General features: G+C 43.6%; 1 pseudogene; it reads left to right on the top strand.

Annotated features, from left to right (window-relative positions):
* The first annotated feature begins 5,978 nt into the window (after positions 1-5,978).
* Positions 5,979-6,431, top strand: LOC147004094 (large ribosomal subunit protein P1 pseudogene; annotated as a pseudogene).
* Positions 6,432-7,596: the final 1,165 nt, after the last annotated feature.

The following is a 7,596-nucleotide window of genomic DNA, read 5'->3' as shown; positions in this document are numbered from 1 at the left end:
CTGTACGTGTGCAGGTGTGTTAGGAGGTCAGAAGAGGCCATCATATCCCCTATTCTGAACAGTCATGTGAGTGCAGAGAGTCCACCCAGGTTCTCTGCAGGAGCAACAGGTACTCTTAACCCGTGGGCCATCTCTCCAGCCTGGGTCCAGCCTTTTATGTAAGTTCTGGGAATCTGAACCTCAGGCAGTTAGGTTTTGCCAGGCTCTTTACCAATAGAACCATTCCCCAGCCCAAAAGAAAACTTTTTAGTTTTGAGATAGGATTTATTTTCACTTAGTTTTTTAAAGATTATTTTATGTATGTGTGTATACTGTCACTCTCTTCAGATACACCATGAGAAGATATCAGGTCCCATTACAGATGGTTATGAGCCACCCATACGGTTGCTGGGACTTGAATTCAGAATCTCTTGAAGAACTGTCAGAGGTCCCACCCACTGAGCCATATCTCCAGCCCAACTCATTGTTTAAAAAGATTTATTTTTGTTACCTTTGTTATACACACAGGGATACATACACGTGTGAATGCATACAGACACACAAGCTGCACATAATATACATACACACACAAACATACATGCACACATGCACACCACACTGCTAATACACATGCAAACATACACTGTACACACTGCACATACACATGTAAGTGCACACACATATGCCACACACATACGAACATGCATACACAGTACGAATGCCACACACACACACACACACACACACACACACACACAAACACACACAAGTGCAGGTAGCTGCAGAAGCCAGAAGAGGACCTTGTTCTTTGAAGCTAGCTCTAAGTGTCCCACTCCAGTCTTTTTTTTTTTTTTGTAAGTATTTATCATTGCTCCTCCTGTGTGACATTTAGAGCTACATCACAGTTTTAGTGAGGTTGCCGAGGATATGTTGCCAGTGGGTTTATATACATTTCTGCATTTTAAGAAGTGATTTAGAGGCTTGGGGAGATAGCTCAGTAATTAAAAACACACTGCTGCCCTTGTGGAGGACCAGGGTTCAACTCCCAGGACACATAGGGTAGATCAGAACTGAAACTCTAGTTCTAGGAAGTACAATGCCCTCTTCTGACCTCTGTGGGCACCAGGCATGCATGTGGTGGGGCACAAACACACATGTAGGCGAAAACACCCGTATACATAAAAATAAAATGTTTTGAATAAATTAAGAACAAACCCTTAAAAGGAGAGTAGTAACTCAGGCTGGGAATGTGCTAGTCTGTCACCACAAACCTTGTGTTCAGAGCTCAGAGCCATGTCACGCTTTTAGTCCCTTCAGCATTTGTGAGGTGGAAGCAGAGGGATTAAACAGTCAGGCTCATCCTCTGTAACATAGTCGGTTTGAGGAAAACCAGCCTGAGTTACATGAGACCCTCTCTTAAAACACGAGGAGGCCAAAAATGACTGGTCCAGGATTCTGGGATCACTGCCCCCAGCCTTGATTTACAAAGCACTAGGTGTGTGCAGTCTGTGGTGCTCAGAACCCACCTCACAGCTAATAATGCATTTGCTCCTGAGCATCAAGAAGAGACGCCAGGTACTTTTCCAAATGCTTTAGAAATAAAAATTTGTATTTAATTCCCCACCACTCAAAGTAAGGAAGCTTTCTGCTAGCCCCATTTTAAAGAGAGGAACCAGGAACTGGAGTGATGCCTTGGTGGTTAAGAGCACTGGCTGGTGTATGCAATGGTGTCAGCGTTTGGAAGCTGATTATGGTATGGATACACTAGCAAGATTTTGCTGAAAGAACCCAGATATAGCTGTCTCTTGTGAGACTATGCCGGGGCCTAGCAAACACAGAAGTGGTTGCTCACAGTAAGCTATTAGATGAATCACAGGGCCCCCAGTGGAGGAGCTAGAGAAAGTACCCAAAGAGCTAAAGGGATCTGCAATCCTGTAAGTGGAACAACAATATGAACTAACCAGTACCCCTCGGAGCTCATGTCTGTAGCTGCATATGAATCAGAAGATGGCCTAGTCGGCCATCAGTGGAAAGAGAGGCCCATTGGTCGTGCAAACTTTATCTGCCTCAGTACAGGGGAACGCCAGGGCCAAGAAGTGGGAGTGGGTGGGTGGGGGAGTGGGTAGGGGAGCGTGTGGGGGACTTTTGGGATAGCATTGGAAATGTAAATGAAATAAATACCAAAAAAAAATTACAATTAAAATACGACCTCTTTTGAAAAAAAAAAAAAAAAGAGCACTGGCTGCTCTTCAGGGGACAAAAGTTTGTTCTCAGGTACACACATAGTGTCTCATGACCACCAACTATAACTGCAGTTTCCAGGGATCTGATGCTCTCTTTCAGCCTCTGTGAGTACCAGGCACGCATATGGTACACTGATATATGTGCAAAGAAACATCACACATAAATAAAAATAAAGAAGTTTTTTCATTTTGTTTTTTGAGACAGGGTTTCAAAAACCCTGTGTAGCCCTGACTGTCCCAGCACTCACTCTGTAGACCAGGCTTGCCTTGAACTCAGAGATTCACCTGCCACAGGAGCACTAGGATTAAAGGCATGCACCCCCACGGCCAGATTTACTCCTCAGTGTCATCATCTGTAAACACAAGAATTCCAATGCCCTTCCTAAGGCTTGGGCATATTTGTTTGTCTATGAGTTGAAGAGCTTAAGTTTACTCCTGAAGACTGGGGATGTTGCTCAGTGGTAGAGCACCTGTCTACCATGCATAAGGCTGTGGGTTGCAAGCTACACCCCAAGCCCCACCCTCAGTAATAATAATTAAAATAAACACAAAATAAAAATATCATCCAAAGGAGTAAAGCAGTGCTTGGTTCAGAGTCTTGTATGGAATGTCTGCTGTTTCCAAGTAAACAATATATGTATATATATGTATATGTAGTATATGTAGTATATGTGTATGTGTAGTATATGTATATGTAGCATGTATAAAAATATGTTTTCCTGACCCAGCAAGATGGTTTGTTGGGTAAAGGCACCTACTCCCCAGCTGGATCCCTGATCCCTGGAGGAAGGAAAAATGGCCTCCTGTAAGCTTTGTCCCCCCTCCACAAATAGATTTTTAAAAATTCAGTTTAGGTTTGTTTCGTTTTGATTTTTTTTCAAGACAGGGTCTTACGACTTAGCCCTGTTTGTCCTAGAACTCTATAGACCAGACCAGCCTCAAACTCAGAAATCCACCTGCCTCTGCCTCTTGCAGGCTGGCATTAAAGACATGAGCCACTATACCCAACAATAAATGCAATTTTTAAAAATGTTAATGTATGTCCTTAAACTTAATATTCTGTGGGAAATATGTGTCTACTTACATAAGTTGTTATTCAATTCCCTCACACTTCAGATTATTTTGTGTTGAGCAAGGCTTATTCTGGAGACATATTCTGAGGTTGTTTTTGCAATGGTACTGAGTCTGCTGTGGTGACAAGATTGGAGATGGCTTGTGAGGTGGGAGTAGCTCACTCTCAGTGAACTGACAGTGTCCCAACTTCTGCTGGGCTCTTTATGGCAACCTGTCCTTGGCTTCTTGTCTCACCATACCATCCCTGGTGGGGAAACTAGTTCAGAACATGTCAGCTGCCTGCTGTGAGGAATGGTGATCTTGTCCACTTCTCTCCCTAGTGCCCTGGCTAATTCAGTGCTTGGGACACACCAGTACTACATACATGGATGCAGAAGGACAGATGAGTTTGTCTAAGACCACAGGCTTTACTAAGTATGTTGCTTTTGAACCAGGATCTCCAGCTGCAGCTCTCCAAGACATGACATTTCAAAGTTGAGAACAGTCTGCTTTGTGTTCCCATCCCTCCTGGGATGTGTGTGTGTGGGCAAGCACTGACTGAGCTCACTTGACAGAGCTCTGAAGCAGACACATTTGTGGTATTGAGTATTTTGTCCCTGATGCCAAATGTCAGACTCTTAGGGGACACATGGCCAAGTCTGGAATGTTTTCTTGGTGTGATATAAGAAAATGTGCCAGGGAGTTTGTTGAGGGTATCTGCTGCAGGTATCCCCCTTCATAGATGAGCCTGAAGCGGTGACTCCCCTCTCAGCGTTTATTCTTATATATTTCAAGATTTATTATTATTAGTGTTATTATTATGTTTCTGGCCACTTTCAAATCTCTTTCTCTGGTCTATTTTCAAGTGTGAACATTTTGCCTACCTGCATATATGAACACCATTTGGTGTCTGGTGCCCTCAGTGGTTACGAGAGGGTATCAGGTCCCTGCAGATGCTTGGGAGCCACCATGGTGATGCTTGGAATCAATTTTGAGTCTTCTGCAAGAGCAGGCCAGTGGTCTTAACTTTTTTTTTTTTAATTTTGTATATATGTATATGAGTACATTGTAGCTCTCTTCAGACACACCAGAAGAGGGCATCGGATCCCATTACAGATGGTTGTGAGCCACCATGTAGTTGCTGGGAATTGAACTCCGGATCTCTGGAAGAGCAGTCAACACTCTTAACTGCTGAGCTATCTCCCCAGCACCCCACACCCCACCCCTGCTCTTAACTTCCGAGTCATTGCCAGCCCACATTCTTCTGTTCAATTAAACATCTTTTACTTCACAAGTAGCTTATGGTCAAATTTATAAGTTCAGAAGTCATGGCTGGTGAGGCAGAAGAGGGAATGTGGAAAGCCTTTCTTTCAGAGCCTTACAAACCTAGGTGCTGGTGTGCCATAGCTACTCCAGTAAAGTCTCTGTGGCAAGCCCAAAAGCTTGGGAAAAGTCCTGAGGCAAAAAGTTTCATGGAAACTTAGTCTCCTGGAGCCTTGGCATACCATAGCATGAATGTTCTAAACTTGTCCTTGTGTTAATAGGTGAATGGATCTATGTGCTTTCTTTCAGTATTGTTTTATTATCAGTGCCTCCAAGGAATGATTTGTCAAATACCTAAATTAGCTTGAACTTTGCTTCCTGGCCTTCACCAATGTCCTAGCCAGCCCTTGAGCAGGCCCTGGGCTTGGAATTTCATAAGAATGTTACCAATTAAGAGGAATTGCCTCCAGTATTGAAAAAGAGATAGTGAAAGAAATCAAGCATTACTATCTACTACATAGAGTTAGAAATCTCAGGGCAAACTTAGCAAAGTAATTTAGAATTCTTATTATAATTATATATGGCAGACTACATTACTTAATAGAAGAAAGTCCCTGACAAAATCACTTAGAATAACAGCCCAGTCATTCACATATACAGGAATTTACAATGGTTTAGGAAGTAGGTAGGGATGAGGTTTAAGGAGGAAGTAGAATATTGCATTATTCATGAGAAGGTTAGCTAGAGCAGAACTCCTTAGCACATACTTTCACTAACCCAGAAGCATAGCATAGTTAGGTATTTACTAAAGCTGGCTGGTGGTAGGCTAAACAATAATCAGAATTAGAACTATGGCTTGGGCAAGAAAGGACTTGCCCTGGGAACATAACGACCTCACACCTGGCTTTTAGGAATATAACTGACCTTAGATAGAGATGACTTTGTCTCAGTTGTTCAGTTGTCAGTCTTTATGTATGCATTCTGCTTTGTGTAAAGAGTCATTAAGCATCAGGTAACCTCAACGTACCTTGGGTAATGTGTTACCTAACTTCCTTATTTTCTTCTGTATCATAAGTCTGATGCTTCCTTTGAGAAATTACATTCAGATCAACACTCTCTTGTGTTAACATCTGTTTTTCACCCTGCCAACTCCTTCACGGCTGGGTACCAGGACCCAGATTCTCCTGAGAGTTGAGGGGCCCCTGCGAGTTGAGGGACTGACTGAGTCCAGTCCACAGCACTGGTGATTTAATACAGTCAGGAAGGCACTGCACGGGTGAAGCATACATGGCCATGGGCAGCACAGGTACCCATAGGTCACTGTCAGCTTCCTAAGATAGCCATTGAGGTGTCTACAGAGAAACCCTGTTAATGTGTTCAGTTTGCTAATGCCGAGTTGGGGTGAGGCCCTCACTTCATCCGGTGACTAGCACCGTGCCAGCAGTCCACAACATGGCATCAGTCTCCGCGCTCGCCTGCATCTACTCAGTCCTCATCCTGCACGACAATGAGGTGATGGTCATGGAAGATAAGATCAATTACTTCATTAAGGCAGCTGGTGTCAGCATTGAACCTTTCTGGCCTGGCTCGTCTGCAAAGGCTCTGGCCAATGTCAACACTGGTAGCCTCATCTGCAATGTCGGGGCTGGTGGGCCTGCTCCAGCTCCTGGAGCTGCACCTTCTGGTGGTCCTGCTCCATCCACTGCTGCCGCTCCAGCTGAGGAGAAGAAATTGGAAGCAAAGAAGGAAGAGTCCGAGGAGACCGAAGATGACATGGGCTTTGGTCTTTTTGACTCAACTGCTTTTGTTAACGTGTCCAATACAGAGCTAAACCTGTACCTGAATTCTACTCCCCTGATACCTTTACACAAGGGTACACACTTTAGTGCATAATGAACCTGTTAGATATTTTGCATATTACTGTAGTATTGAGCATCTGAAAAAATGCATACTGAGGGGAATATATATCTATAAAGGATTTGCTAATATTCTTAGGTAACACACTTACATCCAGTAACAAAGGTTATTGATTCTGAAGAAAGGAGTCTGATAAGGGTCAACAATCTGTTCAAATATTATGATCCCACTCTGGAGGAAGGATTGACTTTTGTGACTTGAAGCCTTGTTGCTTGGAATCAGTTACATGAACAAGTGTGTGTGTGTGTGTGTGTGTGTGTGTGTGTGTGTGTGTGTGTATTTTTACAAGGATTTAGGCCAAGACAGATATGTGCAAATTGGAACACAACTTTGTGGAATCTACTTTGGACATTTTTTATGCTTCAATTATATTTTTATGATTCAAATATATATTTTCAAGTGTATTAGTTCATACTTAAGACTAAATAGTTGTTTCATTCTCAGAGCCACAAATGAATGCCAGAGAATTTTCACCGTGGCTAAAGTTGGTTGATGCTGATATTTTATTTATTTATATTTCATGTAATCCCGTTTCCTGGCTTTCCACTCTGGAAGCCCCCTATCCCATCCTCCCTCCCTGTGCTTTTCTGTACAGGTACTCCCACACACAATCTACTCCTGCCTTGCCACCCTGACATTCCCCTCCACTGGGGCATGGAGCCTTCACAGGACCAAGGGCCTCTCCTCCCATTGATGCCCAATAAGGCCATCCTCTGCTACATAGGTGGATGTGAAAGAGGAAAATTACTGACCACCAGAACTTCTCACCCCAGAGTACATTCTGAACTCTCACACCAGAGTCAGACCCCCTCTCAAATGAAAACTGTTCCGGGGACATTTCTGAGATAAGGGTTTCCTGGAACGAACCCAGTCCTACCCCTCCCAACTAAGGACTGTGCCAGGGACATTTTTGAGATAAGGGTGTGAGTAAAAACCTCAGTTCTAATGAATCAAGTACATGGCCAAAGTGTGGGACGCGGTTGCAAAAGCACTTTGGAAAAACCCTTGGTTGAATCACTTAGTGACGTAAAAACTGTATTTTCCCTGCCCTGCTCCCCCCTTGCCTCTCCTATAAAAGCTTGTGAAAATTTGGGCTAGGGGCCGGATCTCCTCTGCACCTTGCAGGCTGCATGAGGTCCGA

This window comes from Mus caroli, unplaced genomic scaffold (genome assembly GCF_978045245.1).
Source record: "Mus caroli unplaced genomic scaffold, Mus_caroli_1 scaffold_6, whole genome shotgun sequence".
NCBI classification, from domain to species: Eukaryota; Metazoa; Chordata; class Mammalia; order Rodentia; family Muridae; genus Mus; species Mus caroli.
This window is presented reverse-complemented; position numbering and strand designations above follow the sequence as displayed.